At 44.3% G+C, this 19,597-nt stretch overlaps 1 non-coding gene and 1 pseudogene across 1 annotated transcript; both read left to right on the forward strand.

The window, feature by feature from the left end:
- The window catches only part of LOC128406033 (P2R1A-PPP2R2A-interacting phosphatase regulator 1-like), a 38,164-nt pseudogene that overhangs the window by 8,897 nt on the left and 9,670 nt on the right, over positions 1–19,597 (forward strand).
- Positions 719–851, forward strand: LOC128406141 (small nucleolar RNA U109). The gene has a single exon (XR_008328410.1). It is a non-coding gene; the product is annotated as a small nucleolar RNA U109 (small nucleolar RNA).

The following is a 19,597-nucleotide window of genomic DNA, read 5'->3' on the forward strand; positions in this document are numbered from 1 at the left end:
CAGCCCACCCGGCTCAGGTTCCGTCAGCTAGAAGCGCAACCGACAGCTGCCGCCGCCGCCTCCTCTCCGTGCTCCAGTGCTTCTGCTGCTGCGTCCAGGGAAGCATTCTAGGGAAGCGCAGGCAGCCAGAAAACATGCAGGTGGGAGATAGAGAGAGGGGGCTGGCTTGGGGGGGGGCTTTTGCTTTCCTTTCCCCCCTCCCGTTAAACCCCTCTCCTGCATTGTTAGCCAGCTCCTTCTCCACACACCCCTCTCGTGCTCCTTGTCCCTTCTGTGTTTTTCCTTCCCTCCCCGCTTAAAACGTGGTTACAAAGCACGGATCCACATGGATCCTCAGGATCTTTGCATTGGGTCACCCCAAATTCACCATCAGATCACATAGCATGTCCATGGGTACAGCCTGTACCAAAAAAATCACGCACCCACTGTTGCCTGGGGCCGCAGTGGCGCAAAAATGTGGTTACAAAGCACAGATCCACATGGATTCTCAGGATTTTTGCATTGGGATACCCCAAACTCACCGTCAAATCACATGTCTGTGGCCACAGCATGAAGCACAAAAATCATACATCCACTGTTTCATTCAGAATATTTTTTTTCTTGTTTTCCTCCTCTAAAAACTATGTGCATGTTATGGTCAGGTGCGTGTTATAGAGTGAAAAATATGGCAATATTACCTTCCTTTGCAACAGATTTATATGATGGAGTTTGATCGCATCTGCATGAGAGAAACTCATTCCTCTTTCCTTTTAAGAAGAATGAATATTCTTTCAATGCTATAAAAATAAGGAGTTTTCAGGGCCACATGCCTTGGAGCAGAGGCTGAGTGGTAGTGTATTTTTCCTACATTAAAATGGGTGGAATGCATATCTACCATAATCTATAGTCCTGGGGAGGTTACAGCTGTGGAAATATTAGTGTTCTTCAGGGTGGATTTGATTTAAATCAAATCAGTTTAAATCACGATTTAAATCACTAGTCAGTAAGACTTGATTTAAATCCTTTATTTACAGAAAGGTTCAACCTTGCTGGCATCCTCTTCATATTGAAAACCAGAGGAAGATTTCATTTTTTGAAGAATAAATTTTCAAAGTAGTTTTTACCATCACATCAAAAATGATTGATTTGATTCTACTATCAGAAACACATAGATCATTATGAAATTATTGTTCCTGTTTGGACAACTTTTCTGCAGTACTTGATTGGAAGGAGAAAAATCATCATTTCCTTCACCACAATTTAAAACATTTATTTCTCTAAAACAATAACATGGTAGCATATGGATCCATGTTTGTTAACTGATGTGGTTAAACTATTAGAAATGCATTGAAAGATAATGATGAAATTATTGTGAGGTTTATTCTGTGTCCAGGGCAGCTGTTTATCAGCTCCTTCTGGTACGCAGGCTGAGACCCTACCTGTCCGCGGACTGTCTCGCCAGTCTCGCATGCTCTGGTTATCTCTCGCTTGGACTACTGCAATGCGCTCTATGTGGGGCTACCTTTGAAGGTGACCCGGAAAATACAATTAATCCAGAATGTGCTAGCTAGACTGGTGACTGGGAGCGGCCGCCGAGACCACATAACACCAGTCTTGAAAGACCTAAACTGGCTCCCAGTACGTTTCCGAGCACATTTCAAAGTGTCGGTGCTGACCTTTAAAGCCCTAAATGGCCTCGGTCCAGTATACCTGAAGGAGCGTCTCCACCTCCATCGTTTTGCCCGGACACTGAGGTCCAGTGCCGAGGGCCTTCTGGCGGTTCCCTCACTGCGAGAAGCCAAGTTACAGGGAACCAGGCAGAGGGCCTTCTCGGTAGTGGCGCCCGCCCCATGGAACGCCCTCCCACCAGATGTCAAAGAGAAAAATAACTACCAAACCTTTAGAAGACATCTGAAGGCAGCCCTGTCTAAGGAAGCTTTTAATGTTTAATAGGTTATTGTATTTTAGTGTTTTGTTGGAAGCCGCCCAGAGTGGCTGGGGGGACCCAGCCAGATGGGTGGGGTATAAATAATAAATTATTATTATTATTATTTAATAAGTTAACCGTTTATATTTGGACAACTTTTCTGCTGTACTTGATTGGACGGTCCATCTGTTAATGGACAGCCGTCCTGACTTGGCCCCAGACACACTGATCAGATGTTTGGAAGCTGTGGCTGGATGGTTACGTGGGAGCCGGTTGAAGTTAAAGCCTTTGAAGCCAGAGGTCCTTTGGCTGGGTCGGGACAATATGGGATTGGGGGGGCAACTCCCATCTCTTGCGGGGTTGCAATTAGTGCCAGCGTCATCCGTTAAGAGGTTGGGTGTAATCTTCGACATCTATGAAGGCGCAGGTTGCAGCTATAACAAAGGTGGCATTTTTTCATCTCCGCCAAGCTAAGCAGTTGGCTCCTTACCTCTCTCGCCCTGACCTCGCCACTGTGATCCATGCAACGGTCACCTCCAGGCTTGATTATTGTAACTCACTCTACGTGGGGCTGCCCTTGAGACTGACCCAGAACTTCAGCGGGTGCAGAATGCTTGGCTTCTCGCAGTGTCCGGGCAGAACGATGGAGGTGGAGACGCTCCTTCAGGTATACTGGACCGAGGCCGTTTAGGGCTTCAAAGGTCAGCACCAACACTTTGAATTGTGCTCGGAAACGTACTGGGAGCCAGTGTAGGTCTTTCAAGACCGGTGTTATATGGTATTGGCGTCCGCTCCCAGTCATCAGTCTAGCTGCCGCATTTTGGATTAGTTGTAGTTTCCGGGTCACCTTCAAAGGTAGCTCCACGTAGAGCACATTGCAGTAGTCCAAGCGGGAGATAACCAGAGCATGCACCACTCTGGCGAGACAGTCTGCGGGCAGGTAGGGTCTCAGCCTGTGTACCAGATGGAGCTGATAAACAGCTGCCCTGGACACAGAATTGATTTGCACCTCCATGGACAGCTGTGAGTCCACAATGACTACCAGGCTGCGTACCTGGTCCTTCAGGGGCACAGTTAACCCATTCAGGACCATGGAGTCCTCCACACCCGCCCTGTCCCCCCAAAACAGTACTTCTGTCTTGTCAGGATTCAACCTCAATCTGTTAGCCACCATCCATCCTCCAACTGCCTCCAGGCACTCACACAGGACCTTCACCGCCTTCACTGGTTCCAATTTGAAAGAGAGGTAGAGCTGGGTATCATCCGCATACTGATGAACACCCAGCCCAAACCCCCTGATGATCTCTCCCAGCGGCTTCATGTAGATGTTGAAAAGCATGGGGGAGAGGACAGAACCCTGAGGCACCCCACAAGTGAGAGCCCAGGGGTCTGAACACTCATCCCCCACCACCACTTTCGGAACACGGCCACGGAGGAAGGAGCGGAACCACTGTATGACAGTGCCCCCAGCTCCCAGCCCCCCAAGACGGTCCAGAAGGATGTTATGGTCGATGGTATCAAACGCCGCTGAGAGATCCAGCAGAACTAGGAAACAGCTCTCACCTTTGTCCCTAGCCCGCCGGAGATCATCAACCAGTGCGACCAAGGCAGTTTCAGTCCCATGATGAGGCCTGAATCCCGTCTGGAAGGGATCCAAATGGTCCGCTTCTTCCAGGCGTGCCTGGAGTTGTTCAGCAACCACTCGCTCAATCACCTTGCCCAAGAATGGAAGATTTGAGACGGCACACAAAAACTTTAAACAAATCCTTATTTCCTGATGAATAGCCTTTGGACTATAATGTCACTTAAATAGAAAATCTTGACAAAGATTTTTCCTCCGAAAGCGTTTTATTTTCAAAATCCGATTTACCGTATACCATGTATAAGACACCCCCTATTTTGGGGGACTCCAAATTAAGCAAACACCCCTCAGTACTACCCGTGTAGAAGACGAGCCCCAATTTTAAACCTAGCTTTTTTGTAAAAAAACCCTAGTCTTATACATGGAAAAATATGGTAAATCCAAAAAATCCGATTTAAATATTTTAAAAATCCTATTTAAATTTTTAAAAATTGATTTTTTTTATTTAAAAAATCATTGATTTTAATCCACCCTGGCATTCTTACTATACAATTCTGTGGGCAGTTTTTATTAGCGGCTCATCTTTCCTTCTTTACAAAGTGGCATGCCAGGTTCCTGAGTGAGTGTTGGCTTTCAGCCCAACCATAGCAAGATAACTTCTGAAAGGTCTGTGTCTACCTTCTCTCCCACAGCTGATCTCTTCCTCTACAATTTGTATTCCCAGCAGCCGACTCCATCAGATCAGGAGGGTAAGCAACATTTCACTTCTACAGGCGCTGTCATCGAAGTACAAACATATATAAAGGTTCTTTGGAATTGGTCTCAATAATATCTTGGTTATTCGAAGAAAACAATTGTTTTGCAGAAATTAAGACTATAATGGAAATTGTTTGAAGATTATATGTCCAGACACTGCTAAAAAAAAATAGGTTGATATGTTTGGATTAATGCTTGTAAAGTCGAGTAAGAATAAATAATAATAAGTTAAGAGAGTTAAGAAACAAAGATATAAATTGCAATGGGAAATACAGTAATACTGTACAAAAGAAGGTGAATGTTGGTGGAGGGAAGTCACAAGGGTGTTTTAATGTTTGTAATTGGTGTCAGTAACGTATGTGAAATATTTCTGTTTTCCTGTTGGTTTGTATATAAAATAAAATAAAATTTAAAGAATAATAATGTATTTCTACTGTGCCCATCTGGCTGGGTTTCCCCAGCCACCCTGGGCGGCTTCCAACAGAACACTAAAAACATAATAAAACAGGCATAGGCAAATTTGGCCCCCTCCAGCTGTTTTGGGACTACAACTCCCATCACCTCTAGCTCACAGAACCAGTGGTCGGGGATGATGGGAGTTGTAGTCCCCAAACAGCTGGAGGGCCAAGTTTGGCCATCACTGCAGTATTCCAAGCGGGAAATAACCAGAGCATGCACCATTCTGGTGAGAAGGCTGGCAGGGAGGGTCGGTGCTGGTTTCTGCTGCTGCAGAGGGTCGAGATGTGAGCTTCCAGGTTTGAAAGCTTCCTGCAGACAGAAAACGAGCATGTTGGGGGAAAATGTATCTTCCTGATACATTTATGTTTTGTGTGCATCTACGCGGTTATTTATATTCAAACGCATACAGTGGTACCTCGGGTTAAGTACTTAATTCGTTCCGGAGGTCCGTTCTTAACCCGAAACTGTTCTTAACCTGAAGCACCACTTTAGCTAATGGGGCCTCCTGCTGCTGCCGCGCTGCCGGAGCACAATTTCTGTTCTCATCCTGAAGCAAAGTTCTTAACCTGAAGCACTATTTCTGGGTTAGCAGAGTCTGTAACCTGAAGCGTATGTAACCTGAAGCGTCTGTAACCCAAGGTACAACTGTATTACCCTATCCTCTGTGATGGTACAGTTTGGCTGCACCATGCAATTCTGCTGATATACCCTGGTTCAAATTTATGTATTTTTTCCGTGCATAAGACTTTTGTTGTTGTTTAGTCGTTTAGTCGTGTCCGACTCTTCGTGACCCCATGGACCAGAGCACGCCAGGCACCTCTGTCCTCCACTACCTCCCACAGTTTGGTCAAACTCATGCTGGTAACCTCAAAAACACTATCCAACCATCTCGTCCTCTGTCGCCCACTTCTCCTTGTGCCCTCCATCTTTCCCAGCATCAGTGTCTTCTCCAGGGAGTCTTCTCTTCTCATGAGGTGGCCAAAGTACTGGAGCCTCAGCTTCACGATCTGTCCTTCCAGTGAGCACTCAGGGCTGATTTCCTTAAGAATGGATGCGTTTGATCTTCTTGCAGTCCATGGGACTCTCAAGAGTCTTCTCCAGCACCATAATTCAAAAGCATCAATTCTTCGGCGATCAGCCTTCTTGATGGTCCAGCTCTCACTTCCATACATCACTACTGGGAAAACCATGGCTTTAACTATACGGACCTTTGTTGGCAAGGTGACGTCTCTACTTCTCAAGATGCTGTCTAGGCCTGTCATTGCCCTTCTCCCAAGAAGCAGGCGTCTTTTAATTTCGTGGCTGCTGTCACCATCTGCAGTGATCATGGAGCCCAAGAAAGTAAAATCTCTCACTGCCTCCATTTCTTCCCCTTCTATTTGCCAGGAGGTGATGGGACCAGTGGCCATGATCTTCGTTTTTTTGATGTTGAGCTTCAGACCATATTTTGCGCTCTCCTCTTTCACCCTCATTAAAAGGTTCTTTAATTCCTCCTCACTTTCTGCCATCAAGGTTGTGTCATCTGCATATCTGAGGTTGTTGATATTTCTTCCGGCAATCTTAATTCCAGCTTGGGATTCATCCAGCCCAGCCTTTTGCATGATGTATTCTGCATATACCGTATTTTTCGCACCATAGGACGCACTTTTTCCCCTCCAAAAATGAAGGGGAAATGTGTGTGCGTCCTATGGTGCGAATGCAGGCTTTCGCTGAAGCCTGGAGAGTGAGAGGGGTCGGTGCGCACCGACCCCTCACGCTCTCCAGGCTTCGCACACCTCTCTGCAAGCAGCGGGAGCCCAGCGCTGGGCTCCCGCTGCTTGCGGAGACTTGCCTGCATGCCGAAGCCTGCGCGCGCTGAACTCAGCGCGTCCAGGCTTCGCGGACCTCTCCGCAAGCAGCAGGAGCGCTCCCGCTGCTTGCGGAGAGTTGCCAGCATGCCGAAGCCTGCGCGCGCTGAGATCAGCGCGCCCAGGCTTCGCGGACCTCTCCGCAAGCAGCGAGAGCGGTCCCGCTGCTTGCGGAGAGTTGCCAGCATGCCGAAGCCTGCGCGCGCTGAGATCAGCACGCCCAGGCTTCGCGGACCTCTTCGCAAACAGCGGGAGCGGTCCCGCTGCTTGCGGAGAGTTGCCAACATGCCGAAGCCTGCGCGCGCTGAGATCAGCGCGCCCAGGCTTCGCGGACCTCTCCGCAAGCAGCGGGAGCGGTCCCGCTGCTTGCGGAGAGTTGCCAGCATGCCGAAGCCTGCGCGCGCTGAGATCAGCGCGCCCAGGCTTCGCGGACCTCTCCGCAAACAGCGGGAGCGGTCCCGCTGCTTGCGGAGAGTTGCCAGCATGCCGAAGCCTGCGCGCGCTGAGATCAGCGCGCCCAGGCTTCGCGGACCTCTCCGCAAACAGCGGGAGCGGTCCCGCTGCTTGCGGAGAGTTGCCAGCATGCCGAAGCCTGCGCGCGCTGAGATCAGCGCGCCCAGGCTTCGCGTACCTCTCCGCAAGCAGTGGGAGCGCTCCCACGGCTTGCAGAGAGCTGCCTGTTTGGGGGCTGGGGTCGGGGGAAGCTCGAGCTTCCCCCGCCCCAACCCCGCGCCTGGGGGGAAAATAATTTTCCCCCTTTATTTCCCCCCCAAAAAACTGAGTGCGCCCTATGGTCCGGTGCGCCCTATGGTGCGAAAAATACGGTAAATTAAATAAGCAGGGAGACAAAATACAGCCTTGTCATACTCCTTTCCCAATTTTGAACCAATCAGTTGTTTCATATCCAGTTCTAACTGTAGCTTCTTGTCCCACATAGAGATTTCTCAGGAGACAGATGAGGTGATCAGGCAATCCCATTTCTTTAAGAACTTGCCATAGTTTGCTGTGGTCGACACAGTCAAAGGCTTTTGCATAGTCAATGAAGCAGAAGTAGATGTTTTTCTGGAACTCTCTAGCTTTCTCCATAATCCAGCGCATGTTTGCAATTTGGTCTCTGGTTCCTCTGCCCCTTCTAAATCCAGCTTGCACTTCTGGGAGTTCTCGATCCACATACTGCTTGAGCCTTCCTTGTAGAATTTTAAGCATAACCTTGCTAGCGTGTGAAATGAGTGCAATTGTGAGGTAGTTGGAGCATTCTTTGGCACTGCCCTTCTTTGGGATTGGGATGTAGACTGATCTTCTCCAATCTTCTGGCCACTGCTGAGTTTTCCAAATTTGCTGGCATATTGAGTGTAGCACCTTAAAAGCATCATCTTTTAAAATTTTAAATAGTTCAGCTGAAATACCATCACTTCCACTGGCCTTGTTATTTGCAGTGCTTTCTAAGGCCCATTTGACTTCACTTTCCAGGATGTCTGGCTCAAGGTCAGCAACCACACTACCTGGGGTGTACGAGACATCCATATCTTTCTGGTATAATTCCTCTGTGTATTCTTGCCACCTCTTCTTGATGTCTTCTGCTTCTGTTAGGTCCTTACCACTTTTGTCCTTTATTATGGTAATCTTTGTACGAAATGTTCCTTTCATATCTCCAATTTTCTTGAACAGATCTCTGGTTCTTCCCATTCTGTTGTTTTCCTCTATTTGTTTGCATTGCTCGTTTAAGAAGGCCTTCTTGTCTCTCCTTGCTATTCTTTGGAAATCTGCATTCAATTTCCTGTATCTTTCACTATCTCCCTCGCATTTTGCTTGCCTTCTCTCCTCCGCTATTTGTAAGGCTTCGTTGGACAGCCACTTTGCTTTCTTGCATTTCCTTTTCATTGGGATGGTTTTCGTTGCTGCCTCCTGTACAATGTTACGAGCCTCCATCCATAGTTCTTCAGGCACTCTGTCCACCAAATCTAAATCCTTAAACCTGTTCCTCACTTCCACTGTGTATTCATAAGGGATTTGACTTAGATTGTATCTTACCGGCCCAGTGGTTTTTCCTACTTTCTTCAGTTTAAGCTTGAATTTTGCTATAAGAAGCTGATGATCTGAGCCACAGTCAGCTCCAGGTCTTGTTTTTGCTGACTGTATAGAGCTTCTCCATCTTTGGCTGCAGAGAATATAATCAATCTGATTTCGATGCTGCCCATCTGGTGATGTCCATGTGTAGAGTCGTCTCTTGTGTTGTTGGAAAAGCGTGTTTGTGATGACCAGCTTGTTCTCTTGACAGAACTCTATTAGCCTTTGCCCTGCTTCGTTTTGATCTCCAAGGCCAAACTTGCCAGTTGTTCCTTTTATCTCTTGACTCCCTACTTTAGCATTCCAATCCCCTATAATGAGAAGAACATCCTTCTTTGGTGTCACTTCTATAAGGTGTTGTAAGTCTTCATAGAATTGGTCAATTTCAGTGTCTTCAGCACCAGTAGTTGGTGCATAAACTTGGATTACTGTGATGTTAAATGGTCTGCCTTGGATTCGTATCAAGATCATTCTATCATTTTTGAGATTGCATCCCAGTACAGCTTTTGCCACTCTTTTGTTGACTATGAGGGCCACTCCCTTTCTTTTACGGGTTTCTTGCCCACAGTAGTAGATGTGATGATCACCCGAGCTGAATTCGCCCATTCCCGTCCATTTTAGTTCACTGATGCCCAGGATGTCAATATTTATTCTTGCCATCTCATTTTTGACCACCTCCAACTTACCCAGGTTCATGGTTCTTACATTCCAGGTTCCTATGTGCGGGGATCTGAAAATCAACAGCATGGGTAGGCAAACTATGGCCCGGGGGCCGGATCCGGCCCAATCGCCTTTTCAATCTGGCCTGCAGACGGTCCAGGAATCAGCATCTTCTGTAACCTGAAGCGTATGTAACCTGAGGTCCCACTGTATAAGACTATTTTGGGGGAATCAGATTTAAGAAAATGGGTGGAAGATATATCCGTGTATAAGACGCCCCCCTAATTTTTTTTGGGGGGTGTATAAGACTAGGTTTCCCCAACAAAAAAATTAGGGGGCGTCTTATACGCGGATATATCTTCCACCCATTTTCTTAAATCTGATTCCCCCAAAATAGTCTTATACAGTGGGACCTCAGGTTACATACGCTTCAGGTTACAGAAGATGCTGATTCCTGGACCGTCTGCAGGCCAGATTGAAAAGGCGATTGGGCCGGATCCGGCCCCCGGGCCATAGTTTGCCTACCCATGCTGTTGATTTTCAGATCACCGCAACACACTCGAGCTTCTGCATAGCTGCGCAGTCTTACCGCGCAGAGGCGACTTTCTGCATATAGCCCACCAATTCTCCATGGGATTGTCGGGGGAATTTCCTGGCTAATCAAGTATCTGTCTTTGCTGCTCTGTCGTGAATTTCTTCGCCACTTTCGATATGTGACAGGGAGCTAGGTCCTGCTGCAATATCTCAGTACCGTCAGGATACCTCTTTCTCAGCTCTGGCATAACTCCCTTTCGTAGAACCTCAATAGATTGTGGCGAGCTCATCGTTCCTCCTATTGGCTGCAGGCTTCCAACACCACAATGACCAACTGGCTTTTCATGTTTGTTTTGAGTACAGGATAGCGAGTGAGATAGAAAATATTCTTTGTTTCAATTCATTTGCACAAGGCTGTATAGGATGTAGCAGTGGTGGCCAAACTTGGCCCTCCAGCTGTTTTGGGACTACAATTCCCATCATCCCTGACCACTGGTCCTGTTAGCTTGGGATGATGGGAGTTGTAGTCCCAAAACAGCTGGATGGCCAAGTTTGGCCATCACTGGGATATAGGATTTATCAGATTCTGTTGATATAGGATATATAGGATATTACAGGGGTCAGCAAACTTTTTCAGCAGGGGGCCGGTCCACTGTCCCTCAGACCTTGTGGGGGGCTGGACTATAATTTTTTTAAAAAATGAACAAATTCCTATGCCCCACAAATAACCCAGTGATGCATTTTAAATAAAAAGGCACATTCTACTCATGTAAAAACACGCTGATTCCCGGACCGTCCGTGGGCTGGATTGAGAAGGCGATTGGGCCGGATCCGCCCGCCGAGCCTTAGTTTGCCTACCTATGATATAAGATATATCAGATTATGCTGATATAGGACAGGCATCGGCCAACTCGGCCCTCCAGATAGCGAGTGAGATAGAAAATATTCTTTGTTTCAATTCATTTGCACAAGGCTGTATAGGATGTAGCAGTGGTGGCCAAACTTGGCCCTCCAGATGTTTTGGGACTACAACTCCCATAATCCCTGACCTCTGGTCCTGTTAGCTAGGGATGATGGGAGTTGTAGTCCCAAAACAGGCATCCCCAACCTGCGGCCCTCCAGATGTTTTGGCCTACAACTCCCATGATCCCTAGCTAACAGGACCAGTGGACAGGGATGATGGGAATTGAAGTCCAAAACATCTGGAGGGCCGAGTTGGCCGATGCCTGATATAGGATATATGGTTGATATAGGAAGTGATATTTTGCGGAGCAGGAAGTCATTAAGAACTAAGCTGTGAATTCTTGTACTCCAGGAGGAAGGAGTGGATTTGATGAACAGAGAAGCGGCACATGAAAGGTAGGCGCAACTGAACTGCTGTCTTAAAAAAAAGGAGCAAATATACCCACAACGTAACTGGCTGTGTTTAACTATATAAATTATTTATACATCATATAAATATAACTCTCTTCACATTATCTAATTGAGTAGAAGCAATTAAGGACCAACATTTAGAACGGGAAATACAAATAGATCAGTTCTTATATACATGATGTCCAAATAGAAGCTTTTGTGTTCCACGTATGTACAAATGAATCAGTTTTTTTAAAGGTAATGTCCAAATAAAAGCTTTTTGTGTTCCATGTATGTCTTTACAAATACAAGTGTCAGACGCGACAACTTTAAGAACCAGTACTTGCAGAAAATGAACTTGTTCTTTGTAATGTTCCACATATGCCTTTGCAAAGTATAGTTGTTGTATGCAGTTGCTGTAAAAAAGAAGAAGAAGCGACTGCGTTCTCTTGTCACCACTGATGAGCCTTTTTGTGTTTTAGGGAAGTCCAAACAGCAATGCAGATAAGCCAATCATGGGAAGAAAGCTTGAGCCTGGTAATCTTTTTACAGATGTTTAATATTTTAATTTAATTTAATTTAATTTAACCAGTGAGCTTAGAGTGGGGAATGAAGTGATTGGCTGTGCTCTTTTTCATTGAGATTTTTGCAGCGCAGCCCCATGAGGCTGTCAACATGACCGTTTTGTGTTCTCAGAGTGACAACGACTTGGACAAATCGGAAAAATCCTCGTCTCCAAAGAGGATAGACTTCATTCCCATCTCTCCGGCACCTTCGCCCACGAGGGGGATTGGAAAGGTATGCCAGAGAGCTTCCTCAGTTTAGGAGTCGCAAGGGAGGTGGCAGTGTGGGAAGACTTTTCTATACAGCAGGGACGCCCAACTCCCGATAGACTGCGATCTACTCTCGCAGTATAAAAAAAACTGGCCGGGATCTACCCATTGTCGTTGGATGGATCAAAGTTGTGGAGCTTTTTTTTGGGAAGCCAAAGTGGTTGACCTTTTCCCCTGGAAGCAAATGAATGAAGGAGACGAAATATATGAATGAATGGAATGGAATGTATGTATGAATGGAACAGAATATATGAATGAACAGAACAGAACGAGCGTTGCGATTCACACAGAACATAATCAAAGGTCACTTATATATAATACACAGTTGAGGGTCCTGAATCCGCAGTCCGATAGTGCAGGGACATCCAACTCCCGATAGACTACGATCTACTCACAGTATTAAAAAAAAACTGGCCGGGATCTACCCATTGTTGTTGGGTGGATCAAAGTTGTGGAGCTTTTTCCCCCTGGAAGCAAATGAATGAAGGAGACGGAATATATGAATGAAGGAAACGGAATATATCAATGAAGGGAATGGAATATATGAATCCCTGAGGGACCAGAGATCGACCAGGAACACCCCACGATCTACTAGTAGATCATGATCTACCTGTTGGACGTGCCTGTTATACGGGAACTAAATGATATTTAGTGGTCTTCGGGAGTCCTCAGATCTTTTGGACCGATAAGCTCATTCATAATCTTCAGAGAGGGCTGTGGACACCAACCCTTCTGGTTGCTTCTGTCCAGAACTGGAGGGATAAATATTTTGGAATATGTTTATAAAACTTCATTTTTTCCTATCATATTTATTAGTTTTTTGTAAACATTTTAAACATAACATTCAACTTATATATAACATAGAAAACATTTGGCTAAAACAGCCGGAGACTTCCCTCCTCCTTGACTAATGGTTTTCTGTGTATAAGACTAGCCCCCCCCCCAAAAAATAATGTCAAACATTTGGGGGCGTCTTATACACAGATACGTCTTCCCCCCATTTTCTTAAATCGGATTTCCCCAAAATAGGGGGTATTTCCTACATCGGGGCATCTTATAAGCAGAAAAATAAAGGTAAAGGTACCCCTGCCCGTACGGGCCAGTCGTGTCCGACTCTAGGGTTGCGTGCTCATCTTGCTCTAGAGGCCGTGAGTCGGCGCCATCCGAAGACACTTCCGGGTCATGTGGCCAGCGTGACGAAGCTGCAGCTGGCGAGCCAGCACCAGCGCAGCACACGGAAACGCCGTTTACCTTCCCGCTATAAAGCGGTCCCTATTTATCTACTTGCACTTAAGAGTGCTTTCGAACTGCTAGGTGGGCAGGAGCTGGGACTGAACAACGGGAGCGCACCCCGCCGCGGGGATTCAAACCGCCGACCATACGATCGGCAAGTCCTAGGCACTGAGGTTTTACCCACAGCGCCACCCGCGTCCCTAGGCAGAAAAATACAGTACTATTAAATCCAAATTGTAAATTGACCATTTTTAAATTACCGTATTTTTCTGTCTATAAGGCGCCCCCATGTATAAGATGCCCCCTATTTTTAGGGACTCGGATTTAAGAAAATGGCGGGAGATGGCCCCCATGTAAAGATGCCCCTCAATTTTGGACACTATTTTTTAGGGGGGGAAACCTAGTCCTATAGACGGAAAAATACGGTACTATTAAATCCTAATTATAAATCAACCATTTTACACTTTGCAATAATGGATAAAGTCCACCTTACAAAACTTCTGGCAACCCTCCTAGCGAAGTTAGTTTTTTACAATTGTCTTTCAAGTATTCTGTAAATTTATTCCAATATTTCAGGAAAGTCTGGTCTTGCTGGTTCCGAATTTTCCCTGCAAGTTTCGCCAGCTTGCCATAGTCCATTAATTTCGTCTGCCCCTCTTCTTTCGTTGGGATCTCTTGTATGCTTCCAACGTTGGGCTAATAATATTCTTGCTGCAGTTCTTGCAGATAAAAACAGTCTTTTATCTTACTTATGTATTTCATTACCTACAATGCCTAGTAAGAAGGCTTCTTGGTTTGTTTTTTTAAATAAATATATATTTTAACATTTTTTAAAAGTTCATTATAAATCATTTCCCAGAAAGCTTTCACCTCCTTACATACCCACCACATACAGTTTAAAAGTACCTTCCTTTTCTTTACGTTTCCAACAACGATTCCTTGTTTTATGCATTTCAGTTAATTTCGCTGGTGTTGATATGTTGATAAAACTTCTTATTTCTAACGACAGAAACATCATTTCAGGTGCTTTTCAATGCTGTGCTTGTCTTTCCTAGCAATGCTTCTCTCCCTCCCTGCAAATGTTTGTGTGTAGTAATGGATTGCCTCCAAGCCCAACTCCTAGCCCCATAAGGAGATTTTCAAAGTAAGTCAGTATATCTGCGGAAGCGTTTCTTAGTAATCAGTTTGACTTCTGTACTGTTAACTTATACATGACCTATGCCTGCGAATGGAACAGATCAGGGTGGATAAAAAGCAATGATTTAAATATATATATGTCAAAAAAGATTTTTTTATTTAAATCAGATTTTTAAAAAAAATTAAATCAGATTTTAAAATAAAATGCTTTTGGAGGAAACATCTTTCTAAAGATAGTTTTCTATTTAACTGACATTCGAGTCCAAAGGCTATTCATCAGGAAATAAGGATTTTCATTTTTCAAAAATAATAAATTTTCAGAGTAGTTTTTACAGTTACATAAAAAATGACTGATTTGGTTCTACTACAGTCATACCTCAGGTTAAAGACGCTTCAGGTTGAGCGTTTTCAGGTTGCGTCCCGCGGCAACCCAGAAGTGCCGGAAAGGGTTACTTCCGGGTTTCGACGCTCGTGCATGCGCAGACGCTCAAAATGACGTCACGCGCATGCGCAGAAGCGGCGAATCACTAAACACACGCAGACGTGGGTTGCATTCTGCTCAGGTTGTGAATGGGGCTCTGGAACCATAAAATTACTCATCTCCTACTATCCTTCTGAGAAATACCCCACCCCACCCTTCCTCTATACATCAGGGTCTGGGACTTCCGGGTTAGCGCCAACGGCTAATGGCGGATTCCCTCCGAGCTCCGGAGGGAATCGGCTCTACAGGACTAGGGTCGCACCGCTGCGGCGACGCGGAGACCCTTAAAAATCACAGGCGGTGAAGCCTGTGAACCTGGTGACTCGGCGGGCACCATTTGCGCCCCCCCGACCCGCGAAGGAGCCTTTTTAAAGGCTCCGGAACGGGGGACGGGGTGAGTGGCGCGGTGCTGTGAGTCGTCTGCTTCTCCTGTGGAGTGAAGCCGCGTGCCATGGCCGGAGAGCGCTGACTTCTTCTTGTGATTTGGACTCCAAAATTAACAACCCCTGAGTAGTACGGAAATTGGACTTTTAAAGAAATTTTTTTGATGAATTAGATACGATCGGGGGAGGTGTAAACAGGAAGTCAGCCTCCTCCTCCTGTAAATAATCTAAAGCAAGGACCTGCTAACTAAGGTCGAGAGAATTTTTTTCTTTCATTATTTGGCGAAAGACATTAATTTCACGATTTGGCACTAGAAGAAATCTTACTGGAGGATAAGAGCTAATTTTGGGAGTTGAAGTGCCACCCCCCCCCCCCGGACCCGGGAGCGATCCGCGAGAGAGCCTGCTGAAGGTATTGTAAGAGTTTGACAGCTGTCAAATTGGCTGTCAGACGGAAAGAAAGAACTTTGTTTCTGTTGCTTCTGCTGGCTATATTTGTTACAATTTGACTATATTTTGTTGAAAACAAGGAAGAACTGATACAAACTAATCTGACTTTTGGATTTGAACCGGAAAGAACAATAAGTAACCAAAATCCCTCTAGAGGGGGTTTTGGGACATTACAAGAATGGCTGAAGGAGGGGAAATTCAAGTTGAACTGGACAGAGTCTTTGTTCTCTTGGGAAAGTTACAAGGCCAAATTGATGTTTTGGCTACAAATGTTACAACTCTGGACTTAACAGTAAACAAATTAATTGAATCTGACAAGGAACCGACTCAGGAAGCTCACGTAGCTGAACAAGAAGAGAAACTGGAGAGCTTTGAGAATGGAATGAAAGAGAGAGATGGTGTTCCTGAGAAAAAGGAAGGAGGAGCTGTAATTTTACAGATGGTAAAGGAGAGCCAGAGGCCTGGCATGATGGCTGTAAAGGAAAATAAGAACTTGATGGTGAAAATTTGGTTTGAATTGGAGACTGAAGAATGGAGAGATCTTCTTGTGTGGAGATCTGAAGACCTATGGATTACAAATCTGATTAAGATGGAAGTTGGAGCTTTTGGGACATTTGGATTTAAAAAGAGTAAGAAACAAGACTTGGGCTCCACTTTTGAGTATGGAGGTCTGGTTGGAAGAAATATGGACTTTATTGGACTAGAGCTTCTCCGAGATTTGGTGTTTGATACTAAGGACTATCCAAAAAGCCGGCAGAGAGGAACTGAGAGAGAATTGAGAGCCTCGGACGTGAGATCCCCAGGCTGAGAGTAGATTGATTGATGGGCGATTATTGGGATTGGAAAAAGGGGGGGTGGAGTTTGGGAAGCCAAAGGGGGCATAATTATAATTTGTTTTCTTTTTATTTTGTTTTGTTATCTGTATGAGAATTGGGGAAATCGTGGAAGGGAATTTAGGTCGACTTTAGAAAAAAGGCTTTAAGTATTAGAACAGATGTGCAAGTATTGAGGTTTATAAGTTATAAATTTATAAGTTAAAAGTTTAAAAGTTAAAACTGGTTTTTTTAAAAGGACTGAAATGTAAAAAGGTTAAAAAATTGGGGATAAGAACTTGCTGAGCCAACAATTTGAACTGGAATACAAGAGGGGGAGGTGTGGGGAAGTCAGGAAAATATGTTATTGAAAGTGAGGACTTTGAATTTTATGTGTTTTTAAATCTTTTCTTTTTTTATGTTTTGTTTTCTTATTTGTGTGTTCGTGTTTCTTTTTGATGGAAAAATCTTAATAAATATTTAAATATATATATATATATATATATATCAGGGTCTGGGGACTTCTGGTTCAGTGTATCTGAAGAAGTCTGCCTGCGCACGACAGCCAAGTGTTATTATCAATGAATACAAGGATTAAGAAAAAGTCAGTCATGGAGGCGCAGGTCTGTAGTCCTACTATGCTTCCGTTTGGGAACCATAAAATCACTCATCTCCTACTACCCTTCTGAGAAAAACCCCACCCCACCCTCCCACTATATATAAGAGTCTGGGGACTTCTGTTTCCGTGTATCTGAAGAAGGGTGCATGCACACGAAAGCTTATACCAAGAACAAACTGAGTTGGTCTCAAAGGCGCTGCTGGACCATTTTTAATTTTTTATTTATTTATTCCGACTGTGTCCGACCAACGCGGCTGCCCCCCTGAATCTAGATGCATGCTGATGGACAGTGTGTGGCGTTGTGTTTGTTATTATTTATTATTTCTTTTATTTCTGCACCGCCCCATCCCTGAAGCTTTCGGGGCGCTTCACGTTAAAAACCACTTGCATAAAACCAACACGAAAACCAGATTATCAGTTGTATAATTTAAACATCATGTGTGTTTCCTTACTTGTCTACTCCAATACAGCCACAACATGTGGTTAATGAATGTAATAAATGCATTTATTAATAGTAGAATGTCACCCCAAATTTACAATTTCCAAATAAAATAGATATCAGTCCATCACCAAAGAGTAGTCAATGTAATGAGTTAACATTTCAAATAGTGCTGAAGCAACCTGTATATTAAATAACGAATAAACATTAAATTAGAAATACACACCAAGTAATTTTTTTAGAATATCCATACAGGTAAATATAATACTTGGGGATCAGTGCTTACTAACCAGTGTAGCTAGCTGATGCTGATAAAACCAATGTATAGAACTTATAAGGTTATTCACAGATGTATCAAATAACAAATAATTAGGATCAATGTAAGAAACTTTAATGAGAAGAGAAGACTCCCTGGAGAAGACACTGATGCTGGGAAAGATGGAGGGCACAAGGAGAAGGGGGCGACAGAGGATGAGATGGTTGGATAGTGTTCTCGAAGCCACAAACATGAGTCTGACCAAACTGCGGGAGGTAGTGGAGGACAGAGGTGCCTGGCGTGCTCTGGTCCATGGGGTCACGAAGAGTCGGACACGACTAAACGACTAAACAACAACAACAACAAGAAACTTTAAAGGTACAGTATATCAAATCTGGCAGCACACCGCAAGCTGAAACCATAAAGTCACAGGCTGGTTACTTAAAGCCCATTTTTAAAATAAATTTCTTTCTTCTGACAATTTATCAGTTATACAGTGGTACCTTGGGTTATAGACGTTTCAGGTTACCGACTCCGCTAAGCCAGAAAGAGTACCTCAGGTTTAGAACTTCAGGATGAGAACAGAAATCGCGCGGTGGCGGGGCGGCGGCAGCAGTGGGAGGCCCCATTAGCTAAAGTGGTGCTTCAGGTTAAGAACAGTTTCAGGTTAAGAACGGACCTCCAGAATGAATTAAGTTCTTAACCCGAGGTACCATTGTAATTTAAACATGTTATGTGTTGCCTTACTTGCCTAAGCAGATAGCAATTGGCATTTCTGATGTTATGTAACTTGTCATTATTTGTGTTTTATTTTCTGGAAAGGATAGCATTTATTTTCAACTTTATATCGATTTTATTAGCATTGTCCTGAAAATACTGCCCCGTGTAGATATGCTTATTAAAGAGCGGACTCGTGTAGCAGAGTTTCATTTGATAAACTGCTAGGGCACAAAGTCCATCTTCGGTGAAATTCCTTGGCGGTTAAAAATATTAACAGTGTTTGCTTTTAAGGGATGAAAGCTTGTGAAAGGCTACTCTTTGTAAGGATTGGGTGGGGTAGCTATACAGCATTATAATCAGGGTGGATTTGATTTAAATCGATTTAAATCACGATTTAAACCACTCGTCAGTCAGACTTGATTTAAACCACTAGTCAGGAAGGCTTGATTTAAATCCCTTTTTACAGAATGGTTCAACCTTGCTGGCATCCTCTGAATACTGACAACCAGAGGAAGGTTTCCTTTTTTGGAATAATAAATTTTCAGAGTTTTCCCAGTTATATAAAAAATGACTGATTTGGTTATACCATTAGAAATACTTACACAATTATGGTGAGGTTTAATAAGTTAACTGTTTCAATTTGGACAACTTTTCTGCAGTACTTGATTGGAAGGAGAAAAATAATCTTTTCCTGCACAACAATTTAAACAATTTATTTAACTAAAGGAATAACATTATAGCACATGTATCCATGTTTGTTAACTGATGTGATTAAACTATTTTTTTTTAAAAAAAACCCTTAGACTGAGTTTTAGCACTTAAAACAGGCATCCCCAACCTGTGGCCCTTCAGATGTTTTGGCGTACAACTCCCATGATCCCTAACGGGACCAGTGGTCAGGAATTATGGGAATTGTAGTCCAAAACATCTGGAGGGCCGAAGGTTAGGGATGCCTGATTTAAAACAAATCCTTATTTCCTGGTGAATAGCCTTTGGACTATAGTGTAGCCTAAATGGAAAACTATCTTTAGAATGATTTAAAAATCCGATTTAAATTATTTTAAAATCTG

This window comes from Podarcis raffonei, chromosome W (genome assembly GCF_027172205.1).
Source record: "Podarcis raffonei isolate rPodRaf1 chromosome W, rPodRaf1.pri, whole genome shotgun sequence".
Classification (NCBI taxonomy): Eukaryota; Metazoa; Chordata; class Lepidosauria; order Squamata; family Lacertidae; genus Podarcis; species Podarcis raffonei.